The sequence below is a fragment of the Cryptomeria japonica genome, chromosome 3, assembly GCF_030272615.1.
Source record: "Cryptomeria japonica chromosome 3, Sugi_1.0, whole genome shotgun sequence".
Classification (NCBI taxonomy): domain Eukaryota; kingdom Viridiplantae; phylum Streptophyta; class Pinopsida; order Cupressales; family Cupressaceae; genus Cryptomeria; species Cryptomeria japonica.
Genome location: NC_081407.1, coordinates 278,101,388 through 278,116,424, shown reverse-complemented (window position 1 = coordinate 278,116,424; position 15,037 = coordinate 278,101,388).

Below are 15,037 nucleotides of genomic sequence, written 5' to 3'. Positions count from 1 at the left end.
AAGGTTGATATTCTTGATGAATGGATAATTCTAGATTGTAAGGATGAATGGGTAGTTGGTAAGATAAATAGTTAACCTTAAGGAAATGATATAGACCATTTTTTATTAGGATAAACAAGTTTTGAGGTGACTAGAAACCCCATACAATAGGTTTTGAAGGGACCTGAAACCATCTAATTTTTCATGGATCTGGAACCAACAAAGGGATTCTGGAGATAGATACAACAAATTCATAGTCATACACAAAAGATAAAAATTTACAACTATAGTGGCATAAGAGGCTACAAAACACAGAGCAGTCAAAATGAAACAACTGTCAGCCACACACAAGAGAAAAACAATAGAAACTAGGCTACCAACAATAGCATATCTAAATCACCTTATAGATCTAAGAAAAAAAAAAAAGAGGGTTTATCTGGTGCCCCCAGCCAAACATCAGGGTTTTTCTATGCTACCTTGACCTGTAATAGAGTCTCCAACTCACCAACAACAAGACCTGAACCTAACTAAAAACACAAACTGGCCAAACCGGGCCCTTCAAAACTGCTAGCATCTAGCCTATCCATGGTAGAAGCAAAATACAAAGTATTTTTCTAGGATTCCTTAACTCCAAGAGTGGGTTTTAAGAGGCTCCCACAACTTGAAATTGGTTTTATATGGCTCCCACAACTAGACAGGGTTTTAATAAGGCACCCAAAACCTTCAACATAACCAGCCATAATGGTGTGAAGCCTCCATGAAAAAATAAAAGTATCTAGATCCACCTCAATAGGAAATAGGTCTCCTTCAGCCACATCCATCTCCCCCTCCATAGAAGACAAGACCTCCTCAACATGAAAAGGTAGAGAAACCCCAAGATGTAGATAAACGAGCAAAAAAAATTGGTCCATACAGCCAATAGAGTTCAGAACAAAAAAAACCTCATCAAAAAGGGATCCAGGATAACAAAGATCTGAGCAGAGAAGAATAGATCCCAATAACATAATAAATAAGGGTTTTAATAAAGCTCCCTTAACCTTCATCTGGAACAAGAAAACAGGGTCTAATATAAAAATCTCAAAGCCAAAAAAATTCACCCCATGAGGTTTATGTAGGCTCCCCAAACCCAAAATGGTGTGTTTTAAAATGGACCCTAGAACCAAAAAACACCAAAAATATTGATGATGGAGAGCAGCCATCCAAAGTTTATCCCTGCATCTACTCACAGGAGGAAAATCTAGATGCAACTACACCTGAATAGGAGTTGGGGTCATCTCAATTGACATATCAACAAACAGCCTGTGAGAAAGAAACTGAAGAGTGAAGCTAGAAGAGAAAGAAAACCCCATATCAACCTCTGAGCAAGAAAAGAGCCAAAATCCTCTAAGATCGCCATCATCCAACATACCCACCAGAGGCCATGACCTAGGATGAAAAAATGGAACAAAAGAAGAACCACGATAAAAAACCCACCAGGATCCCAAAGGCAGACTACATCCCACCTAAACACCCAACTGCAAACACAATACACTTCCTAAAACAACATACATTAAGTGCATCTCCCATAGAATAGGCTAATTACAGGGGAAAGAGTGGCGCAACAAAAGAGGGGCAAAATCAGAGCTACCCCCAAACCCATCTATGTAGGGAGTAAGAGTAACAAGACCAGTAGAAACACCATTCATAGAAAGGATTCTCATACCAATGCCATCTTCATCCCCATCTGCATCTCCTTCATCAGAATCCTTTGCAGTAAAAAACCTAGCCTACCCTCTCACACCTATTTTCTTGCTCTCGCTCCCACTCATCTTCTTTTATAGTTAATGAGGAATGAGGTTATGAATCTGGTAGTAGAATAAGACATGGGTGCATTTTGAGTAATTAAATATTACTTAGTTAATGGAAATACTATAATTGTATCTTTTTTATGCATGTATCATTATGTGTATGTTATGATTATTAGATGACCTTGCAGATTAAAAGTTGAAAATAACCCATGTAAGTAGAATTGTTGTAGTGAAGGACTTGTAGTTTATAAACGATATTGTGAATGTGATAATGGTGTTTATATTTATGGATGTGTTAGAAATAAACAAGGGACCATGAATATCACTTAAGATATTTGGTTAAGAAGGACTTTATGATAATTGCATTATGCACTTAGGAATCATGTAAAGGAAAATGATCATGATAGAGTTATGAAATCATGAGTAGATACGGGAGTATTGGATAAGAAAGGAAAATTATGTCTATGCATTATCATTGTAGGGGAGTAGAGATCATGTTAATAGAAAATGATTAAGGGTTTTAGGCACATTTGGATTTGGTGCATATAATGAACATAAGGAAAAAAGGATTGGTCTTGCATTCAAAAGAGTAGCATATCATATTATATTAATGAGTAAGTAGGTTGCATACCATGAAGGAGAGAAGTAATTGAGTTTCATGTGCATAGTTAATGAATAAGAAATACTAAGTGCATTGCATACATGCATGAATAATAATTAAGGATGTTAAGAATCATAATGGAAATGGCTAGATTGTTATTGCCTATGTTAGTAGAGCAATTAATGACATTGAGATACCTTGGGGGGATGATAGTGAAGTTTTTGTTATGTTTAATTCCACTTGCGTAATTAGTTTAGGTGACATGTTCAATTTCATAATGATTATGAGTTAATTGATGTTAATTTATATTGCATAGATGATGTTATGTCTTGCATTAGATATTATTTTATTCTTTTTATCTCCATCAGTATGTTAGTTTTCTTTTTTTTCTCTATGGTATTTTGGCGGGCATTTCACATCCTTTCATTTCTACTACTCTTTTTCCTATGCGTCTATTCGTAATTCTCTTTAGCTATTTTATGAAGGTTAACATTTCTTTAAAGAATTTTTTCCATAATTGTTTTTCTCATAGTTTTTTTGAATTTGAACTACCAAAATATTTACATGGTGAGATTATGCTTCAAGTTAATGAAGGGTCTTGGTCTCAAATTCTGAAATATGAAGGTATTCATTTTTATTATACCTTTTATGACTTAGGGTTTATGGTTCTCCTTCATTTGTAAAGTTTTTGTTTGTAAGCCTTGAGCAAGTTTTATTTTGTCGTTACCTTTTTGGAATTTTAAAATGACTTAATGTCATTGAATCGTTGGTGGGGCCATGCGATGTCCTTAGGTTTTTTATAATGTACCTCGGTCCATTTTTAATATTTAGTTTTCTCCTAAGTCTTGGTTCGCATATTAGTTTCTTGCGGTCGAAATCTATTTAAAAGGATGATTTGAAGGATTTATTTTTCCTTCCTAGGTTAGGCCCCCTTTGTATTTTTCTTACCAAAGTGTTTTGTGCTTCCTACTAAGTGTCCCCACAATGCTGCCAAGACTCTTGTTGACCATCCTATTCATTGCAGCATCATGGGGATCTGTCATCTATCCCGAAGATGCCATGTGTCATGAAATTGGTGGCCGAAGCAAATGTTCAAAAAGGTTTTTTATGTCTTATTTTGTCAAAGGTCAGTGGAAATGAATTAAAGGTTGGCCAAATAAATGGTGTATCTTTTTGCACGTGCTGAAAATGGATGAAGATGTTTTAAAAGTTGATTGAAAGGTTCTCAAGTGTAAGCAACCTAAGATAAATGGTCAGCAAGGTAGATAGGTTAAAGATTGTCTCGATCAGACGATCCTCACAATCTCATGATTGGAAGGTGTAAGGGCATTAACCACCGCGACATCACGGGATGATGCCATATGTCGATGCTAAAAGGTCAGAGCTGAAGGTGGGGTCATAGGGATGAGTTGTAAGGTAGATTAACATGGAGTTTTCTTATTGGATGACAGTGGGATCATATGCCAATGCAAATGTTAAGGGTAGGTTGACTAGTGAAGACTGCTCGATTCGCCAGTATGGAGGTAGATGTATGATGAAGATTCAAACTCATTTCAAAAATATTTAAAGTTGTTTCATCACTCGCACGAGCAATAATGGTGGATGGGATGTAGGTCTGCCAACATAGGGATATTAAAAGAGCAATTCTGCCCATTTCCAATTACTAGACACTTTCAAACAAGAGTAGATAGTTTTTCAAGAGCTGGAGGAGATTGTTGCAAGCTTTTGAAGCACAGAATTAGGGTTCACGGTGTGAAAACTGTAAATCAAAGTTGTAGCCTTCTCTAGTGAATTTTAAATTTTTGAGCATAGGGATTGTTTTAAATTTGTAGGGAAAGTATTTTGATACAAACTAGGGTGGAGAATTTGGAGTATAATTTTAAAATCCTAGTTATATTGTAGTAGCTGCAATATTTTCAAAGAAGCCTCTATTTCCTATAGAACTTAAATCAAGAACCCTAGGATTTCATAATGGCACCCCAAAGACTACACTCTAGTAATATTTAATATCAAAGGAGGAATCTCTGTGTTGACTTCTTGGATCAATTGAAGCCGTCAACAAATGAAAAGTACCAAGGGAAAAGGTTTGCACATGGACAAACCTTGGGTGAGGGTTTAGTCGACAATAATTATAAGACAAGGTATTTAATCAGAGAAAGATCGCTACCATCCCATTTGGCTAGGGTGATAGATACTAAGTATTATATCGGTCCAAGTGTTGAAGAGTCTTTTCCAATTGATTCCTTTGCACATTATTTCAAGGCCACCCTTTTTACATTGTGTCATATTTTAGGTTTCCACCTAGGCACAGTGATCCAAAAAGCATATATGAACATGGGGATCAGATTCAACACCCCCATTTTGTAGTGATTTTTAATTTTGCTCCATACCTTGTAGATAAGATACATGAGGGGTTTCTACGGAATGAAAGAAGGTGACCTTAGTACCTCATTTTACTGATATTCCATGCTTATGTACATGATCTTGTACAAAAATGCACATTTCTTTGTAGAAGAGATGGAGTTGACAAGGGTGGTGGATGGAGAAAACATGTCTGTACAAGTTTGGAGCATGGATATGTCATGGGACAAAAAGGATACAAGCTATGTAAGATTTGAAAATTGCTAGGCATCTAGGCTTAGGCCTCGGTTGATAATAAATCCACCAAGGATTCCAGTATAGTTGTGTGATTTTTTGAGGAAAATGGAAAAAAGGTCAAAATTAAAACCTGAGCATAATTGGGGGGATACCATTCCTTATTCTGTGAGCATAGTTATAAGAGTGTATAGTTTTCATGGATGTAAGTTAAGTAGCGAAACAAATTCCTACATTAACCCTAAGAGGAGGGTAATGCAAATTTTTTTATAGATCGTCACAACAAGTACATGAAATAGAAATAGATATAATAACATTCAAACCATAACACAATTATTTACATGGGAAAAACCTTTCAAGAGAAAAATGCCACACTCCAAAAGTTGTCCAATATATTATTCCGCAATCAAAAATAGATTACAATATACTTGCAAAGAAAGCTCTTCACAGGAGTACCACTTGTTATTATGAGGATCCGAATTTTACTGAGAGGGGGGGGGGGCGGTGAATTAGTGATAACAATAAACTAAAATCTTTTACCAATCTGAAAACACTTCTCAAAAATAGTTCATAACCAGTACCAATATCTACTCAATCAATAACTTAAAGAATATTTACTAAACTACTGATTCATGTGTTCATCAACATGTAACCAATGTAATCATATAAAATCCAAACATAAACAAATCAACCACCATATGAACACTGATATTTTTCATGTGGAAACCCAAATGGGAAAAACCATAGTGGGAATTGGTACCCACAAAATTTGCACTCTTTTGGAATGTGCCCTTTAAAGGCCTGGCTCAGTTAGGAGATTTACAATAATACTTGGTTAAGAGCAGACCCTGTTAGGAGTCACCCGGTGAAGGTATTTTAACCTCAGCTCTGTTAGGAGCTCTACCCTATTAGGAGTAACCTTGCTAGAGGATTTAAACCCAAATTAATGAGCCACCCAGTTAAGGGATTTACAATACCAGGCCTCTTAGGACCTGCCCAGTTAAGTGAATTTAATAGTGCTGCAACTATTAGGGAGCAATAGATAAATGATCTTATCAATGCACTCTCTTCTTGATAGTATAGATCCATTTCAGCTCCAATCTTATTCACACATGCAGAAATATCAATCTAGTTCGGCACACTCTTCTTCTCTAATCACTAACACACTAAACCTTCTCAAACTTGACCTAGATACAATTTACAATTAGGTCAGTTACATAACCATAACAACATTCAAAATATATTAAATTTACATCATATATCATATCAAATCATTACAAATCATCATACAGATCATTACAAAAATTTCAAGGCAATTACAGCCATTGAATGACCATAACACATCACCGCACATCGATCTCATAAGCTGTCAAACCCTTAACACATTCTGCTAAGAACTTCATTGTTTCCCAAGGAATTCTCTCCTTGATCATGCTCAAACAAAATCTTGTCCATTCACATGGATTCTGACATGTCACCACTAAGATAAGATCATGAAAAGATCCACCGCCAAACCATAAAACTTCACTAGTTAAAGATCTTGTTACTAGTTCTCAAACCCTACACTGAATATACAATACTCAATTACAAACATGACTTCTGGTTCTCGAAACATGAAATGGTACCTTTCATAGACTCACTATAATGTCATAAGCATACATTCCAAACTGCAACATCTAACTCAACATGGATCTCTACCGCAACCATCTTCTTCACTATTTGTTGCTTACCGGTTCACTGTCAACTTACCAATCATTTCATTATTGGTTATGCTTAGATAGCTTAGATAACTTAGATGATATACCAAACATAAACAAACATGGTTTCCATCAATGACAACATAAATAACTGAACATAGAGAATCATTTCATAATTATATCATCACCAACAATACATCAATATATCGTCACCAATAGTCCATCAATATATCATCAATATCCTTAATCGGTACATCATCATCTCCATCAGTTATGCCAACATGTCAACATTCTCCCCCTTTGGCATTGATGGTAAAACTAAAAGAATAAAACACCACAACAATCAACTAGTGACAAATACCAGGAACTCATCATGCCATGTTGTACTGATCTATGATTCACTTGATCTTCTCCTCCTTTGCATTACTTATCCCTGTCATCATTCTTCTCCCCCTTTGATAGAAATTTGAAAGGTGCAAAGGCATCTTATATCTTCATTTCTGCTGCTACTATCTCCATCATTTATGTGTGCCTCATCTTAGCTACTTCCCCTTAGGAGTAGCCCACTTCTCATCAATCCACATTGAAATATATTCAATTTGTCCACTAGATTGATGGTTCCACATCTTCTTAGTTGACCTTGGGTAGTGGTATAACCCCTAACTTACCTCAAAGATATTCAAAGGTAGCCTTAGGTAATGTCTTAGTGAATATATCTACCAACTACTCTTTACTTGACACATGCTCCAATCTCTTTCTTTTCTTGCACCCCTTATCTGAGAAAATGATACTTCAATTCAATATGTTTAGTCGTAGCATGCAGTACTGGGTTCTTTGAAATGTTTATAGCACTAGTGTTATCGCAATGTATGATCACCAGTTCTGACATAGCCCACATGAATCCTTCTAAGACATATTCCATCCATATAGCTTGTGTACATTTCATGGATGCAGCCACATATTCTGTTTCTGCTAGACACTGAGAAATACAAGTTCGTTTCTTATTGGTCCATGATACCAGTCTACCACCTAGAAAGAATGCTCCACCTATTGTGCTTTTTTGGTCATGTACATTTCCTACCCATTCTGCATTAGTGAACACTTGCAAAGAAAAGTTTCCTCTATATGGATACCATAATCCATAGTCAGCTATCCCTCTAAGATATTTGAATATTCTCTTCACTATTGTCATATGTCTCCTTAAGGCTCTTCTAATATCTTTCTACTAAACCAACTGCAAGGGCAATATCTAGTCTATTGTGAACAACATAATGAATTTTTCCAATCATAGATTTGTATTCCTTCTCATCCACTGAGGGTGAAATATCTTCTTTTGACAATCTACAACCATTAACCATAGGTGTTTCAATGGGTTTATAGTCTTCCATTATAAAGGTCTTTAACACTTCCATCACATACTTGGACTAGCTAATATAAATTCCACCTTCCAGCTGTTGGACCAGCAAACCAATGAATTTTTTATCTCACCTATCAGAGACATCTTAGACTCTTCCTTCATCTCATATGCAAAAAGTCATACATATATCATCATTTCCTCCAAATATGATGTCATCAACAAATAATTATGCAATCAACATCTTGTCTCCTTCAATCTTCAGACAAATATTGTTGTCCTCACTGGTTCTCTGAAATCCTATCTTTATCAGATGTGCATGAAGTCTTTCAAACCATGCCCTTGGTGCTTTCTTTAATTTATATAATGCTTTATGCAGTTTACATACCATATCTTTATCTTCTAACAATGCAAACCCATCCGGTTGTTCAATATACACCTCTCTTCAAGAATATCATTCAATAATGTTAATTTTACATCCATTTGGTAAACTTTGAAGCCTTTAAATGCTATGAATGCAAGTATCATTCTAACACCTTCAATCCTAGAAACCGGTGTAAAGGTCTCCATAAACTTCACCTTCTTCTTGTGCATACCCTTTGTAAACTAGTCTTTCCTTGTGTCTAACAACTTCACCATCTTCATTCATCTTGTATCTAACCACCCACTTTGTACCAAACACATTTTTATCATTAGGTCTAGGACCAAGTGACCAAGTGTTGTTTTTCTCAATTTGATCAAGCTCTTCATTCATTACTTTTAACCAATCATCATCCTTAAGAGATTCTCTTACTAACTTTAGTTCAACTATGGAAATCAGACAAGAGATTCCTCTGAATTTTCTTCTAGTCCGCACTCCAACATTCTTGTCACCTATTATTTTGTCTTCAGAATGATTTAACCTTAAATACCTAGGTACAACCTATTCTGGTGCAATAACCTCTTCTTGTTCTTCATCTTCTTCATTTTCTATTGGTTGAGCATCTTCCTATGCATTGTTCTACTCAACATCTTTCTGCACTTTCGGCTCAATAATCACAAGCTTTTGGTCATCATCTACTAGATCAGATTTGTTGTTATCATCATGTTTATCAGAAAACTCATCAAATTTTACATTCACACTCTCTACAATCTTCTTTATCCTTTTGCTAAAACATTTTAAATCTTTTCTCTTAGGCGAGTAGTCAACGAATGTTCCTTCATCACTTTTAGGATCAAATTTATAAGTAACTAAAATTACCTAACATTAGGAGGATCATCTCTTTTTATAAAACAACTACTACCAAAAACTTTGAAGTAACTAACATTAGGAGTTTTACCATACCATAACTCATAGGGTGTCTTGTCATTACCTATCTTCACTAGCACCCGGTTCAATATGTATACTGCAATGCTGACTACTTCTCTCCAAAATATCTTAGGTACATATCCCTATATCAGCATAGTCCTTGCTTCTTCAACAATAGTTTTGTTTCTCCTTTCTACAATTCCATTTTGTTGTGGTGTCCTTGGAGTAGTCAACTACCTCTTTATTCCATTTTTATCAAAATATCTCACAAACTCATCTAATGTAAACTCTCCACCCTAGTCAGATCTCAAGCACTTAATATTCTTACCGGTTGCCTTTTCTACTAAGGCCTTGAATGCCTTGAACTTGTTGAAGGCTTTTCAATTTTCCTTTAGAAAAGTAACCCACATCATTCTTGAAAAATCATCAGTAAATAACATGAAATACTTGTCACCATAAACTTCTACTCCTCATAGGACCACATAAGTTAGTGTGTACCAAACCTAGAATATGCTTAGAAGAAAAATATTTACTCTTAAAAGAAGATGTAGTCCTCTTACCCAACTAACATTCTTTACACATTACATTGTCTGGTTTAACAAGTTGTGGCATACCTCTCATGATATTTGACTTGCTGACCTTAACAACATTATCAAAGTTCACATGACAAAACCTTCTATGCCATAGCCAGCTATCTTTAGCCTTAGCAACCAAACAACTAGTTACACTAGCATTCAGATAAAATAATTTACCCTTAATTAGTTTACAAGTAGCAATTAATTCTCCTTTGTATCCTAAGATCCTGCACACTCCATTCTTAAACTCAAGATGATAACCTTTATCATTCAACTGACCAACACTCAACAAGTTATGTTTCGGCTGGTGCAGAGGAAGGGGAGGATTCAGACGATGATGAGGATGATGTCTTGGGAGCCTTGGCTATGGGAATCACTATCTGGCTTGACCTGGGTGATTCACGATGCCCTCTTCATTCCCTCTTTCTAGTGCATTGGATTTTGGGGTCTCTCTCTAAGGCAGTTGCTTGGGTTGCTGCAACTACAGGCTTAGTGGATCGAAGCCAGTGGGGATTTCTGGTGGCTCTCTCTTCCTCTCCTATCTACTGGGTCAGTCTTGTAAGGCCTTTTTGCTCTGCTTTGGCTTATTTCCCTTCTTTGTGCCCTTTCCCCTATTGGGTCAGAGGATTTTGTGCTTGCACTACTTCTTCTTTCATTTTCCTCATCTTAGGATGGGATTTGTGGCACTTTTCTAATGCCCTTTGGGTGGATATGCCTTGGTTTTGGGTCATCTCTTAGCACCCTTCTTCTCTCTATGTGCCTGTTAAGAAGGGTTTATCTCCTATAGAGATGGAGATATCTTTTGGGGAAGGAGTTGGGTGCTACTGTTCTAAGGCGGCTATGCTGGGTAGAGGTTGTTCTGGTATTGTGCTACAGTTGGTGTGGTCTCTCCTTCTGAAGAAACTTTGTTATCTCCCTATTGAGGTGGGGGTTGTTTCTGTGCTGTTGGAGTTTGGTAACGCTTTTGGTGGTCTTGTTTCTTCTATGTGGGCCCTCGGTGCTTCCACAAATGGTTTCCTTTTGAAGGCTTTTTCTCTTACTACTCATTCCCATGGATCTCTTCTTGAGGCATTATGCCTTCCTATGGAGGTGGAGTGGTTGCTTGGTGTTTGGGTGGTTAAGGAGTTTTTTGGTGCTTCCTCTCATGGTTTGAAGGACCTTTCTCTTGAGGCTGGTGATTTTTTGGTTGCTGGATCTTTTCTCTCAAGCTATTTTTTGTATTCTCCTATTGAGGTGGAGAATGCAAGGTTGCTTGGTTGGATGGATGCTTTCCTGATAGGGCCTTTGTTTCAGCTCAAGGTTGTTGAGGGTACCACTGCAAAACCCTTTGAAATGGTTTTGGGAGTCATTTCAAAAGGTAGTTTTAAGGTTAGGGAAGCCTTTCAAAATCCCTTTTCCTTGTCTTTTCTTATCTGGCTAGTTGTTGATAGTTTTCAAGGGCCCAATCCAGATTATGGTTGTTTTTAGTTATGGGCTAGTCATGATTTTTGTTGTCTGAAGTATTTGTTTTGGGTCAAGGGAGCCAGAAACATCCCTATTGTTTGGCTGAGGGTGTATGCCCTCCTCATAGTCTGAATCTTTAGCCTAGTTGGTGTTGCCAACTTGATCTATTTTGATTATATCTTAAGTGTTTGGCTGGTTCATACTGCTGGTGTTTGCTAGTGTTTGCTGGCTTCTACTGGCTTTTGTCGGCTCAAATTTGTTTGGGCTACTGGTTTTCTTGGTTTATTTTCTTTGGCATCATTGTTCTTTGGGTTCCAGATCCTAGTAAAATTAGAGGCTTTCAGGTCCCTACAAAACCTATTGTAAGGGGTTTCGGGTGCCCTCAAAACCTGTCTTTCCATAATAAAAAACAAGTTATGTTTCAAACCTTCAAGCCAATATACATCATCAACATTACTTTTATCCTTCAAAGAGATAGAACCTTTACCTTTTACTATACAAGGTGAATTGTTCCCAAATCTTACTACACCACCATCAAATTTTTCAAGAGAAATAAACTTGTTCTTATCACCAGTCATATTGTGTGAGCAAAAACTATCAATAATCCATTCATCAATGTTGTCAATGTGAGATACTAAAGCCTTCTTATCAGACACATCTTCCTTAACAACAACAACAACAATCTCCTCATTGTCTTCATCCTCAAATTCTTCATCAATTACTACTTCATTAACTGCAACATGGCATTGTTTCTTTCCTTTTCCTTTTGATCACTATTAGGATAGTTTGCAGCTATATGTCATATCTTGTTACAAGAGAAATACTTAAGAGGTAGCTTGCCTTTGTACTTACCAGTTCCTCTAGGAAGTCTTTTTTCTAATAAAGCTTCAAATTCCATTAGATTATCTTCATCATCCACATCAGCTTTTCTACTGCTGTGATAACTTGACCTGCATCCATGACTGTAACATCTTTTCCTTTTCTCACTTGTACACTAGACATAGGCTCTTTGAAACCAAATTCTCTCTTAGGTACATTGTTATCAAAACTATTGAACCCAAAAGCAATGAACTTGCTAATCAAAGAATCAACGCTAACTTCATCATTATTGAATGGCCTCAACTCTTGAATAGAAGATACTCTAATGGCATAGGAAGGCAGTAGGGTTCTAAGAATTTTACTCACCACAGTGTCTTCATCTATAGTACCACTAGCACTTTTGATTCCATTGACAACTTATTTTATCCTTTGTCTCTAATGAGTGATATTTTATCCTTTCATCATTCTCATATCATTAAAATTTCCTCTAAGGCTCTCTTCTTTATCCTTTTGCACATGCTTATCACCACCATAGATTAATTCTAACTTCTCTTAAACTTTAAAAGCAGTTTCTAAACCATGGCCATTAATATATTTAGTATCGGAAAGTGTACTTACAATATCTTCCAATGCTTGAATGCTTTCCTACTACTCCTTAAGTTGATCTATAGTCAAAGGATGGGTAGGAGGTACATACTTATTAATAACAAGATGCCAAAATTGAGAACCCATACCTTTGATGTAATCTCCATTCTACCACTCCATATTCTGTATTTGTTCTTAGTGAATTTGGGACCCTCCTTATTCATCATCTTCGGATCTTTTCCTCAAGCGATTAAGCTTCAACAGAAAGAGGACCTAATTTTCTGATACCAATTGTTATTGTGAGGATCTGGTTATTACTGAGAGGAGGGGGTGTGAATCAGTGATAACAATAAACTAAAATCTTTTACCAATCAGAAAACACTTCTAAAAAATAGTTCATAACCAATACTGGTACCTACTTAATCAATCACTTAAAGTAGATTTACAAGACTACTGATTCATTTGTTCATCAACATGTAAGAAATGTAATGATATCAAATCCACACATAAAAGAATCAACCACTAGATGAACATTGATATTTTTCACGTGCAAACCCAAATGGGAAAAACCACAATGGCAATTGGTACCCACAAAATTTGCACTCTTTCAGAATGTGCCATGTCCACTCAATTGAGAATGCATCTAGCATTTCCACTAAGGCTCATACTACATGTTTATACTGCTTTAGCCTCTTGTTTTTACAAGAGTATTTAGATCCAACTTGTGCTACTATAAGCTCTTAATCTCCAAAGACACTTAGCAGTTTTATGCCATGCTTTATAGCTAGATTCAATCCTAACATTAGTTCCTCATATTCAGCTACATTGTTTGTATATTCAAATGATAACAAAAATGAGTATTCAAACATTTTACCACTTGGAGCAATGAAGACCACACCTACTCCATTTCCTTCTTTACTATAGGATCCATCAAAATACATCTGCCATACACCTTCTTCGTCTAACTATAATTCCCCTTCAATTGGATGAGTATTTTTTAGCTGAGACTACAAAGATTTGATCCTAAAACTCCTTAGGTCAACAGTTATAATTGAACATTTCCTCCTACAACAGTTGTCCATTGTCTAGAAAGGAGCATTCCAAAGTACAAAGGGGTATCAACCACTATGACATCTATTCTATATGAGACTTCAAGGTATGATGCTAATCAATGTTCCACATCCCACATTACTCAAATAATTAGGAAAAATTGGTTATCCATGGCATAACATTTCCCATAGGTGGTATCCACCCATAACCGCAACTCTTTCATCACTACAAATGATATAATGTTGATCATAGCTCTTGAATCTATCATAAATTTTTTTACCAATTTATTATTTATCAGCCAGGTAGTATAAAAGGTATCAATTTGTAAAGGGTTGGTTAGAGGATCCCCTAAGTACACTTATGGGGTCTTCATTATTTAATTTTCATTTCTATCTTTAACCCCGCTTCCTTGCCCACTTTCTACCACCCCCAAAAGAATCTTAGATTTGTGGGATATACTTGAAATTAACTTGCAAACACTATTTCTATATTCTTCTATTTTCATCATTTCCAAGAGTGGTACTGACATCTTGATTTGAGAAAAGGCTTGTGTTATATCAAATTATGGCAAATTCACATTTTCATCAATTTGAAAATTACCTTTGAGTCAATCGACTTCTATCTTTCAACACCTTGTTGCTTCTGGTAGTAATTTGGTGGCACCTTCTTTTATCTGTTGTTCCTTTTGGGACATACTTCTGAGAAACATTAGGATGTGATTGTTTTCTTTCATTTTTCTTGGTGATATGAGGATTTCTCTCTACAACAACTTTGTGCTTCATAAACATCATAGCTGGTGTGCCTTGGTCAGGATTAACATTTTTATTTATGATATTATAGTCACTTTTTACTTGGGCTACTTTTGTGACCATTAATTCTTTAATCTCTTACTTTGTTGGCCTCCTCAAATATGTTTGATCTTCTTACTACTTGGCCATGTGTATCTGGTTGTCAATTCTAGGTTCATCTTCTTGATTAGAAAATAGTTGTTAATCAATATGCATATTGTACCTTTGTTTGTCTACATCATATTCTTGTCCACCATCTTGTGAAGAGGAGTAGTCCATATTTATCCCATGTGGCCTGAATGATAATATATTTACCATATGATCCCCCATTTCCCAATCATAAGTTATTTAGTTCTCCACTAATCAAGTGCTACCACATAGAAATGAGGCTCATGAGGAAAATTGCATGCTACACACCACAAGTTATTTTCTACCATATTCTCTCCAGCATTCTTCAAAGGGTTAGAAGTTTCTTT